This window comes from Alosa sapidissima, chromosome 16 (genome assembly GCF_018492685.1).
Source record: "Alosa sapidissima isolate fAloSap1 chromosome 16, fAloSap1.pri, whole genome shotgun sequence".
Taxonomy (NCBI): Eukaryota; Metazoa; Chordata; class Actinopteri; order Clupeiformes; family Clupeidae; genus Alosa; species Alosa sapidissima.
In genome coordinates this window covers 32,781,010-32,794,165 of record NC_055972.1, presented here as the reverse complement: position 1 = coordinate 32,794,165, position 13,156 = coordinate 32,781,010, and positions in this window count along the sequence as shown.

Genomic DNA, 13,156 nt, shown 5'->3' with positions numbered 1-13,156 from the left:
CTGGATGATCCGGGAAGTCCTGGGGGAAACACACACACAACAGCAATTGAAACGAAGCAGCAGTACAGTCAAGGACTAGGCGGTATTCGTAGAAGAGGGACGGAAGGCAGGTCAAGATTACCGGGGCTGGAGAACACAGAAGTAGTCGAGCGGGTCCGGGATCACAGGCAAAGAGTCAGAGGCGTTTTCAATAAACAGGCAGGTAACTGGTGCTGGTTGCAGACGATCTGACAAGTGTGGACTGAAAAGCAAGGCTTTATATAGAGGGCATGATGAGTGGTGAATGCAGTGCAGCTGGTAGGTAACGAGGGTGAGGCAGAGCAGAGCAGGAACAGGTGGAGGTCATCAGACTTCAATCAGCACGTGTTACCAGGCAGAGAGAGAGCTCATGACACCGCTATTCCGACATTACCAATCCTCATTTTCAATTTATCTCTGCAGTTCCTGTATCCTATCAAATTCCAACATCCTAGATGCATGGATGAGATGTAGTCATGTCATCTGCACCTGCAGCTACATCAACAATCCACCCGCCATCCACTCCAAACAATGTTTTTCCCAATAATTGATATCGGCAGACATTTCAGTCAAAACCTTAGGTGATTTTGAACTGGCCATGTGAATAAATGTTACACATTATGTAAAACACAGGTAGCTCTCCTCATTTTATTCTCTAAGCTCTCAGGGGAAAACGGTCGGAAACTCCATGCATCAAACAAACTCTGTGCGTGCAGGCCACCAAATGAATTAATTACATTACATTACATTACATTTGGCTGACGCTTTTTTAACCAAAGCGACTAACAACATGGTAAACAGTAAGTTTTAGAACAATTCTCACAATTTTAGGACAGTTTAAAAAAAAACACATTAGAGTACAGTAAGAATAAGTGCGTCGGTGAGTGCTGTATTTTAACAGTTACTTGTCAGTTTAACGGCTGGTGAGTGCTAGGATCAGTAAGACTTGTTGTAAGTGTTGCTATGAGAGTAGATGTTCTCTAAAGAGCTGGGTCTTCAGGAGTTTTTTGAAAGTGGAAAAGGATGTCCCTGCCCTTGTAGGAACTGGCAGTGTGTTCCACCAACGAGGAACAACAGATGAGAAAAGTTTGGATTGGCTTGAGCGTACCGGTGGTAGAGCTAGACGTCGTTTGTCAGAGGAGCGCAGCGGTCTGGAGGTAGTGTAAGTCTGTATGAGGGCATTCAAGTAGGTGGGAGCAGAACCGGAGACTACTTTGTAGGCAAGCGTTAGAGACTTGAATTTGATGCGGGCTGCCATAGGTAGCCAGTGTAGCTGGATGAGCAGCGGGGTAACATGTGCCCTTTTGGGTTGGTTGTAGACCAGGCGCGCCGCCGCGTTCTGGATCATCTGAAGTGGTTTCACTGCGCAGGCTGGGAGACCTGTCAGGAGGGCATTGCAGTAGTCGAGTCGTGAGATGACTATTGCCTGAACCAGAAGTTGGGTAGCATCTTGAGTCAAGTAAGTCCTGATTTTCCGTATGTTGTAGAGTGCGAAACGGCATGACCGGGCGACTGAGGCAACATGATCTGAGAAGTTTAGTTGGTTGTCAAGAACAACTCCTAGATTTCTTGCAGTCCTGGTCGGTGAAACAGACAGGGAGTCAAATTTGATGTTGATGTCGTGGTGTATGGTAGGTTTAGCTGGGATGACCAGCAGTTCAGTCTTTGAGAGGTTCAGCTGGAGGTGGTGTGCCTTCATCCATGTAGCTATGTCTGAAAGGCAATCCGAGATCCGTGCTGAAACCAGGGGGTCGTCAGGTGGAAAGGACAGATAGAGCTGTGTGTCGTCTGCATAGCAGTGGTATGAGAAGCCGTGCGAACGGATAATCTGTCCCAAGGAGGTGGTGTAGATAGCAAAGAGGAGGGGGCCCAGCACTGAGCCCTGGGGGACCCCTGTGGTGAGATGGTGAGGTGCAGATAGTTGACCAAGCCATGATACGTTAAACGAGCGTCCTGTGAGGTACTGTAGGATTCAAACCAGGAGAGAGCAGCTCCAGAGATTCCGTAATTAATGGCCGTCAATCAATGGCCAATTGCGCAAAGACGGGCGGAATTCTTATAACCTGATTCTCCCAGATGAATTTTGTTTCGCCTAGCGAGAGTCAGGTTAGAATTCTTAAACCACTTCAGTGAACGTTCAAATAACCCCCAGAGTTCAGTGTCCATCAGGGTGTTCAAACTGGATGCGCGATATATTCAAGTTGCTTATATTGCATTTTAGATGATAAAGCCATGTGCAACGCATTTTGGCTTCCCAGCAGGTTGGATAAACTCAATTTACACAATAATGTAGGCTAGGAATATATATTTTATATGTCATGCGTGCAGTTGTTGAATTGCACATAACATGTCTGCATATTTATTATGACCGCCGCGCAGCGAAAACCGTGGGGTTTAGGAGGACCATTTTTTTCTGTATGTTTGCCTCCAGGGGTCATGTTAACCCATTTCATGTGCACACATGTGCACAAACAGATACACACACACACACACATACATTCACAGTAATCATACGTATGACACATACTCACACAGTAGACATGTACGCTTGCATGCACAGGCACATACGCAGGCACACACACAAGCACACACACACACACACACACACACACACACATATAACATAAACATAACACAAACAATCAAGAATTTCTCAGAATTATGAACAGGCAAGATGGAGGTGGGGTTGTATAAAATGAATTTTACATGTGAAATCTACGAACTAATCATGTTTTGGTACTTGTTGTCTAGCAGATACCAGTGAGAATTGAGTGTAGAAAATGCAATTTAGTGAGACAGTTAGAATCATATAGGCCTTTCAGCGCGATTTCTTTTTGTGGAAAAAATGTGCTGGACTGGGCGGCGGTCATATTTTGTACCGCTCTGCGGTACATCTAGTCTAGTCTTCTTTCTCTCGACTCTAGGCTATGTACGTATTATCATGGCCCTATCACTGGCGCCTTAATGCAGGGGCTTCCTTTGTCTTCTCCATTTCTAAATTGTAACAAAATGTAACAAAACGTAATAAATCCTAACGGGTGTAGAGGAGCTAGAGGAGAGGCTGAAACTGACTGACAAACTCATCATACAGACTCTGTCGGTACTTAAACGGCACCGACAATCAAAAAATCCAGTGGAAACTAGATGGCAGAAGTGTGTAGGCCAATCTGCCCAGCAGCTTTTTCTAATTTGTCACCTACATAGTTTGACAGGTACGATCTTAAACGGCACCGACAATCAAAAAATCCAGTGGAAACTAGATGGCAGAAGTGTGTAGGCCAATCTGCCCATTTCCCATAGACAATTGACGCCCGGAAGTTGGATGGATACGGAAGTTAGGGAGGCGGGACTTATTCTGGAGAGGTCTATTATAGGGTGACGTGTTGCCTAAACACCATCCATATGGACCACAGAGCGGTAGCACCAAACCAATACGTCTTACAAGGCGAAAAGGCAGAAAGGCTAGATTCAGCGTTAGCTATCAAGGTAATCTGTCTGACCTAGAAATATGATTAGGCAAATTAGGAAAGAAACTGACCAGGAATTGAATCGTAATGTTAAACCAATGACCTTGCAACCTACTCTTGAATTAAGTTTACCTGAAAGTGTGGAAGTGGATGAATGTGTTGTAACAGATGATGAACAATGTGCTGGATTACTAAACCAGATTGCCCTGACCTCAGAAATACTTGATGAGTATTGAATGTGAATTAAAGAATGGAAAATGAACCATAACTGCAAACAATGACCTCATAATAAATAATAAAGTGCGATGAATGAAATGTATCATTACAAGTATTTTAGTAGCCTGACATTGTAAAGTCTAGGGAATTATGCATGTAAAGAATTGTATGTCTCAAAACTGTGAAATGGGTAAAGTGCATTTAACTGTTTAAATGAATGTATTCAGATTGCATTGTGTGAAGAGTTAATGCCATAAGTGTTTGTAACCTGTAAGAATGTAACCGATCTCTCTTGATGACTGTAAAAGTGTATGTAGTTAAATGTAATGTGTCACATTGTTATAATTGTCATTGAATGGAAACTGTTTATGTAACCTCTGGAAACTATCTGTAAACCTGAATGTAATGTAGCATCTCCGAAATGTAACCCGGAGAAGTACAGTAATGTGTGTCATTTTAAATTGTTGGTTAAGATCAGTGACTTCTAGAATGTATTAGCTATCGTGAGGATATTTCCAGCTATATTCCCAGCTATCGTGGGAACTTCTAGAAGCTTCTAAACTGTCGTGGGAAAGTATGATTGATTTGCCTTAGGAATGTGTGGGGGAGGTCAAGTCTACCTAGTATAAATAGGGGTCGAACCAAATGATCGGGGCTGCTTCTTTTTTTCCTTCCTTCAACTCGTTGGGTTTTTGCTTTATGATGTCGCGCGCGGTTGTTAAAATTTGTCCTCCGAAATTCGTTGAGAAGCAAAGTGTTGGACGTCGTGCCAGGCTGAGTCGCGGACCGAAACTCCGTGGAACCTGTTGCAGACCTGCTACTCCGACAGAGAGTGACTGCAGAAGACAATCAGTTGACTTTTTCCCCTTTTTGAGGACTTACTTTTTTCCTTATATTCTCTTTTTCTCCATTTGTGGATTTACCATTTTTATTGTAATCTCTTCTCCATTTGTGGATTTACTATTTTCCTATTTTGTGGATTTACTCTTTTTCCATTTTCTACAACATTGTAACCTGCAAGTGGATATTACGCCGCATTTTGTAACATCACCAAAGTGCTGAAAAGTAAAGAACTCATTTAACCTTGGCATCCAATTCTTCAAGCAGTATTTGTGTCTTTTCTTGGTTTTTCTACGAATTCCAGCAGGAGGGTAAGATAACTTGACTCTTCTGTGGTTATTCATCTGCTCTGTCTAAGACTTGGGTTAGTTAGACTTTAGTACTGCAGGACAGTAATAAAATCTCCATCCTTATAAAACCTGAGCAAGAAGTAGCCTATAACCTGTGTCTCTAGATAAACTCTAGGGTCAAACATCTTTGCACGTTAGCCAACTGTCCGAGACCTAGGCGCAGCTGCTCCTTATTTTATAGCATCCCAATAAATCCTCTACGGATCAACTTCCAAGGGGGATATTTATATAAAATAGGAGTAATAGGTTATCTGCGCCGCAGAGGGAAGACGTGCAACTTCGCTCGACAGTAGGTCCCTGCTACCTGCAATAACCTCTTGGGGGTATCGTGGGTCCTAACTGCCTAGGCCTAGGGTTACGTCTGAGAAACGTCTGACGTTGACTAGGTTCTGGGGGTTACCTGCAGGGGGCAACACAAGGGGCTGTGGTGGAGCGTGTTCACAACTTCAAGTTCCTGGGCCTGCATATCACCAACACTCTCAACTGGTCAGAGAACACCATGGCCACTGTGAAAAAGGCTCAGCAGAGGATGTATTTGATCAGGTCCCTGAAAAAGGCTGGCCTGAGCTGGCAGCCGCTCACCCAGGCCTACAGGGGGTTGGTAGAAAGTGTCCTCACAAGGGGCATTACTGTGTGGTATGGCAACACTACAGTAAAGGAGAAGAAGGCCCTCCAGAGGATTGTTAAAACAGCAACGAGGATCACAGGGACAGAGCTCCCCTCCATAGACTCCCTGTACACAGACCGCTGCAGGAACAAAATTAAATCAATTCTCCAGGACCAACATCACCCCAGTCACTCCCTGTTTAGGTGGAGAAACTCGGATCGTGTGCTGAGACATCACAGACCAGAGAGCATAAGGGCAAATACAACACGTTTTCACAATAGCTTCTACCCAGCAGCCACCAGACTGCTGGCTAAGGACATTGTATCTGGTTTAGATAATAATTAATACCCTGTCCCACCTCAGACACGGACTTGACACACTGGGACACATGCGGTTACGCACACACTCACTCACACACCTACCTCATCTTGCTGTGTAATCCCTAGGGGGACAAGCTGGCACTAGTGCACTATGTATTTATTAATTGTATTGCTTTTTAGTAGTGTATTTTTAATTGAGTGAATGAGAATGAGTGTTCTGTCTTTTTATACATGACTAAGAGATCTGCACAAGCATTCCAATGCGCCTGTACATTGTACTTGAGCAAATGGCAAAAGTAAATACTTGACTTGAAAATAGGAAATCAGTCACGAATTTCCATGGTACTTTAATTTGACGTCTTTATCTCTTGTCGAGTCAAAGTTCAAGGTAAACAAGGAAGTAGTAGCTTGCAATCGTTCGAGACGGCACATATAGAAATTGACTTGACTTGTATGATTTAAAAGAAGTCAGCTAATGTTATTATCATTGTAAAAAGTTAACATAGCTGATCATGCTATCTGGCTACCATGTTATCTTGCTACCATTACCCAAGCCATTTAGTAGGCCTTCAAAGTATCATTGTTAAGTTTTACAAACATTTCACTGAGGTTAGGCTGTGGCCGCCCCTACCTTAAGTGTCTGTAGAGGCACATGAACGCCAGCAAATAAATCAAATAAAAATGTGTTACCTAATTGTGTATCCTTTTGTCCAGCCAATTCTTTTAAGGATTCAGTTCATGAAACACAGGCATTGAAATGCACACTGCAATGGGCAGTCTATAAAGTGTCCATATTTAACACAAAATTTGCACAAAGGGAGAGTCAAAACTCTTTGGCTTATAGGCTATTAACATTAATGTTGACATGTAAACATGGATTGGATGTTTTTTTGATACATTTTATTTCTTAATTTGTAAACTGGTGCTTCTCCTGTGACGCAACAGCTTAAAGCGATGGTTCGGAGTAATTAAGTGTGCTTGCAAAGCAGCACACTTATTGTTCTTCTTAAGTTTTATCAAGTGTGCTTGCAAAGCAGCACACTTATTATTAGGGGTCCGAGCAGTGTAGCTGCAGAATAGATTATGTGATCTAATCCAATTTCAGGATTCTTGTTTCCCTTTGAACAAGCCATTTTCAAGATTTGATCCAATCCGATAGCCGAAATCCGGTAACTGAAATCCGATAACCGAAATCCGATCACGGTCGCCATATTGGATTGAACAGAAAGCGAAACTAAATTTTCACAGGTCACAAATTTGGTCTGAACGCCACGCAACTTGACGTACATTATCCTTGGACCAAGCCTCACAAAAGTTACCAGAAGGATTTTTGATTTTCGAAAGCGTTTGCCCGTCACAGCCAAACGAAATCGGCGGCGAAGCTCCGAAACAGGAAGTCGTCCATATCTCAGGAACACTGTCACATATCGATACCAAATTTTGTATTTGAACTCGGGACTCCAATGTGAGGGTGCATAAGCTAAAAAAAAAAGAAAACATTCCAAAAGTTTCCATCATTTGGCAAACCACCCATCCATATTTGGTAACTATCACCTCTCACATGTGCAGTTGTACTGCTATCACAATGCCTTCCAAGTATGCACAATGTCTCTGGGCAGCCACAATGTCTCTGGGCAGCCTTGCCCAATCATGAAATCCTTGCTCTGCCATGGGATAGTATGGACTTACGAACTGAAATAGCAAGGAGAACAGTAGCTATATATAGCTTACATAATAGAGTTGTTTTCACATTGATGGTATTCAAATCAATTTTTTTTTACTTATTGTTAAATATCATGATGGGAGAGTATTATTAAAAATGTTACAAGTATGCAAATTCATATGTTTACGGGAAATTAGGTTTTACTGGGTTGTTTTGTTGTAAAGACATGCAAGGCATTCTGGGCCATGTACAGTAATAGACAAACAGTGGTCGGCAGCGTTAACTTGATTTTCATACGTATTAATATGAATAGGTGTTTCTGTAAACCTAGGGACAATAAACAGCCATCTCTGTTACAAAAACGACCAGGTAATCGCTCACTGAAGAGGAAACTATGATAAAAACATTGTTTTCCTCAAAGCATGGATTTGACGACAGTACAAGCCGGACATGTCACGTTAATGTTAAATACATCTGAACGCTAGGTGGCAACGTTGTATTACATTTCACATACATACGGTGACATCATTAGAATTATGTGAGCAAATATTATGTAATTTATAATGGGAAATTATTGGAAATGTTATTTCTTGTTTATTCTAATTGCAAACCACACACATCCATTCGTAATCACACGTACACATTTAATACTGAAAGACTCTAATTTTGTTTATTTGATGTTGCCCCTAGCAACTCTGGGTGCAGCCTACAGTAGTCCAGTTTCAGAGTGACGAGTTTGTGGCCAAACAAGTGCCCAAAATATCGGTTTTCATGTGTAGAACTGTGCTGGATGGTGTGCGTCCTTTATGAAAGTAAGTGTTTTATAGAGTTACAGACATGAGTCATGTTGTATTGGTCAACATAAATGTGCCCCTTCTGTTATTAGAATGCGTAAAAGCAGAGAAGCATGCTAAGCAGAGATTAAGTATCATTAATTTCTTGTGTGGCTAGCTATAGGGAGGAGATGTATGTTGTTTAGCGTAATGCAGTGGTCCCCAAACTTTTTCTTCCGAGGGCCAGCTCACTATGCCTGGCTCCAAGAGAGGGCCAGTGACTCGGAGTAGTTCTATATCAGTAACCATAAATAGCTTAGTGCTGTGAACAACAGCAGTCTACCTTAGTTGAATATTCTAGTACATTTAATCATAGGCTATTGCAATTTAATACCATTGTTAGCTGTGTTTATATTGTCATCATGCCATATCAGTGTAAAATTAAATAGTACTACTAAAAAAAAAAAAAACGTTTGCATTCTCAAAAGTATTAGCAGGGAGTCCCAAAAGTATATTTTATTAAAAGATGTGTGAACTCTGAATTCTGTGTCTTTGCATACACAGCTCAAGTTGTGAATATCCTACAAATAATTTAAAGTTCTCAAACTATGAGAATTTTATGAAGTGCTGAAGTGGTCTGAAATGACCACCATTCTAACTTTCAGTCACCTGATGAGAACTTTGTGAACTCCTTGTATGAACATTTGAACGAGTGAATAAAAAATAGAACTAATTATCCCAGAAAGTCCCAGAAATATGACTTGAATAGAAGTTAGTTAGTTATTAACAATTAATTGATACAATTTTAAAATACTTTGAGCACTGATGCAGTCAGCATAGGCCTCTAACATTGTTTGCAGGTAGGCTTACATTTCATTCTGTTTTCGATGGCAAACGCAAATCAGCGCCAAAACAACCACCGGTGGACTCGCCATAGAGAATGAATGGAGGAAATTGCGGAGGTTTTAGTTTGACGATGTTGTACTCCCGTGCGGGCTGGATGATATATACTACGGACATGTTTTGGGGGGCCACCCAAAATGAGGTGGCGGGCCGTAGTTTGGGGACCACTGGCGTAATGTCATGGTCATTTAATATGAGATGCTTGCACTCGTAACTTTGTCACTTGTAACTTTAGGACAGCTATTTTTTTACTAACGGTAATTCACGAAGCACTTTAGCCCTAAAAGTAGCACCTAAGTCTGTGACAGCTTAAAAGAAGTGGCGAGGACTCCTAACGCGATGTTTTGAAATGCGTCTATATTGTCTACAGGAGCTTCCAATCGCGAGGGAACTTGCATTGTAGGCATAGGCCTAACTAAGGAATGCAATAACACCACCAACAACCAAAACTAGCCTACTCATCATGTACATTAAATGTAACGTTTCATGTGAATCAAATTAAAATGTTTTCTTTGCAAACGTAGGCATATGGTGACAGATTAATTACAGTGCATGAAAATGCACTGTACTGTTCTTCCTAGGCTTCTTATTCTGCTTCTTCTTATTCTTCTTCTAACGCGTTTAATGCAGCTTCAGCTTCAACGTAGAAACTTCATTCAAACTACGTTGCGTAGGTCTTACTTAGGACATCTTACTTAGGACATGGGTGCTATGTATTTTTCAGCTTTGTAACTTTTATACTTTTTAAACTATTAATTAAAAACGAATCAAAATTTCCCCATATACTTAACATGGGCTGATGACATCACAATAGAGCCGTTAAGCAATTAGAATCCTATGGTAGGTGTTCAGGCCACCTGGATCAACTGCCAGTCTCAGGCTTTAAGCATACAAACTGGCCCTATTAAGACTACACATCCTGTTCAACGGCTTCCTCTCCCAAAAACTGTTTCAAAATAAAAGTCCTCACTACAATATTTCACTGTTAAACAATTTAACCCTTTAAACTACTGAACTTTTTAACTGTTCAGCCATTGTAACTGTTACTTGTCATCAACTATGACTCCTACCCACTGTAGCTAGTTAGCATGGCTAACATAGTTAGCATGATAGCATTGCTAACATTACTAGCATTGTTAACATTTTTAACTGCTAAAAATGATTAGCTAAGTTAGCTAAGTAACATGGTTAGCATGTTAGCATGCTAGTTAGGATTTTTAGCAAAACTGCTAAAAATGATTAGCTAAGTTAGCTAAGTAACATGGTTAGCATAGTTAGCATGCTAGTTAGCATTTTTAACAAAACTGCTAAAAATGATTAGCTAAGTTAGCATGTTAGCATTGCTAAGTATCCTGACAAACAATCAGCTTTTTAATGCCTTGGTCATATTTCATAATTTCAATTCCTCTGTAGGTTACCTGATAGCCCAGTTTGAGAGGCGCAAGACGCGTGACATTATTTATTTTTGCAGCCAATCACTGCTGTCATTTTATTTTATTGATTTGATCTCAGTCATAGAAGCTAAATTCGAAGGCAGGCCAAAGGTAAAATCCAACGAACCGCATTCAACCCGCAAGCCAATAGTTGAATAGCCCTCTCCTAGAGCTTTTGAGATATTGCCACTGCTCCAACACTGAAAGGCACTGTTACAATGCCTGGATCAAGCCAGGTTCAGCATAGTGTATGTCACTGTCTGCTCACGTTGGTGACTGGACCAGGGCAAGCACACTTTCGCAGTTCCCGCCGGAAATGCAGTCTAGTATAGATATTGTAGTACTTTTTTATATCAGTCTTTGAAAACTGAAAAAAAAATGTCAATGTCAAAAAATCATTTTCGAGAATGAGGATTAAAAACTGGACATAGATTAAATATTGCTGTTTTTCCTTTGTCTCCCTCACATTTTCATATGTTCTTACGAGTAGTAAACAAAACCATATGATTTACTTAATGTTATACAAGAACAGAATAGAATTGAACAGAATTGAGTTCGGTATTTTGGGTCCGGCCCTCCTCAACAGTCCCAGTTTGTCATGTGGCCCCTTGGGGAAATTAGTTGCCCACCCCTGGCTTAACTGATCGGATGGTATTAATGTGACAACGTGATTTTTTTAATGTATTTACATTGATAGAGGTTGTGTGCACACACCAGTTTCAGATACAAAATGATTCAACTGTGATGAAACTCACCAAGTGTGGTAGTGATGGTGTTAAATAACTTAAAAGGTTAAAATACCTAGTTTAAATTTCTAAATAAATCATCAATTTTCATTGTTTGTCTTTGAGTTACAGTATTGTCACTGATTCATAGTGGTCAATCTATTACACCAATAGAGTAAATAAGTATTCTTACTGTAGGGTTCTTTGAGTTACCATTTATTTCTCAGGGCAGAGGTTTATATTGGGATGTCTAACATGAGGGGTCAGCATATCTAATCTGCTTTCAGATGTACAAGTGAAAGGATAGACGAAAAAGCCTTTTAGAAAGAAGTATTTTGTAGTATTTTGAAAATACAAAAATACAGTATTTTATTTTGATACATTTTTTGGCTGCTGTATTTTGTAGTTTATTTTGATACATTTTTAAGGTGGGTATTTGGTATTTTATTTGGAAATACATTTTGATGTATTTGTGCCCATCCCTGCCTGCACGTCATTGCTCTCACCCATGGCCAAAGCAAAAAACTCGAATTCTGACGCTTTCTCTTTCAGCTGGTCATACACGTTGTCCCCCAAATCTTCGATTCGCCTGGTCATAGTAGGTGCGGAGAGACTCACTGCGTTGAGCACATCCTTCTTGTCGGGACACAACTCCTCGGCCACAGCAAACATGCATTCTTTAACAAAGTCCCCATCAGTAAACGGCTTTCCATGGGTAGCTAGTAGGTGAGCTACCTTATAGCTAGCTCGGACAGCACAGCAGCCTGGTTGACCTGAGTTTGGCGAAGGAATACATTCCGTTGTGCAGCCAGTCCGCCTTTCATCCTCCGAATCCTGTCTTCTCTTGTTTGCCCTCACAAGCTAGCATACTCTTTGTGCGGGTTTCGTGGTGACGCAGATTATGTTCTTTGAAAACCACCACACTTTCTTTGTGGGGCTGTTAAGCTCAACAATCTTGCTTTTTATGAAAGAAGCATGAAACTTTTTAGGGTTTGTTCTTGATGACCTAAGCTTTTATTTTAGATCTGGAGGCATTCTCAGTTTGACCTCTGAGGTCAGATAGAGGTCATTGACCTCTGTAATATGTTGTGACACTACAGGTGAATGGGGTAAAACATTTAAATAATAGATATCACCAGGAAACTTTCTCAGTTGATTACTCATGTTATGCTAAGAAAACTTAACTTTTTATATTTTAATGTTTAAATATGCAAATTAGGCCTTATCTCATTAAAAATGCGCTAATTTGCATACATTTTAAAAAACAAAATCAGATTGTTTGATATAGCCAGGCTCAAAATATATTTTCATTTTGTTTTCATATGAGATGGGAAAAGAATTACTGAGGGGTTTATAGACATCTACTTCTATTACCCTGTAATTCACTCAAAATTAGAAATGGGTGCATCTTAGGATCTAAATGTGATAAATATGTTTTTCCATGTTTCTGGGCATGAGGAACTTATCTATAGCACTGATAGCAAAAGATCCAATGATTGGGCAATTCCAAGTACAAAATGTGCTAGTATAATTTCACCAAACAATTCCATATAAATGGACATGACAAAAATGTAGCCCTACTTGAACTTGAGCTCATATCAGAAACTCACAACTTGAACTCCTATCACAATCCCCCCCCCCCCCCCCCCCAGTTGTTGTAGAGGCCTTAGCTTTTGGGGGTAAGAAAAAGGCCTAAACAGCTTTAGTCACTGCAGTCACCAGCACATGTGCAGAGTGCTGTGCACATTATTGCTGCCTTTCTGCATTTACAGTGCCCGGTACAACCCTTTTTACAACCACAGTGCACAAGCTCATAGCATGCCTGTAATGCCTCAGGAAGT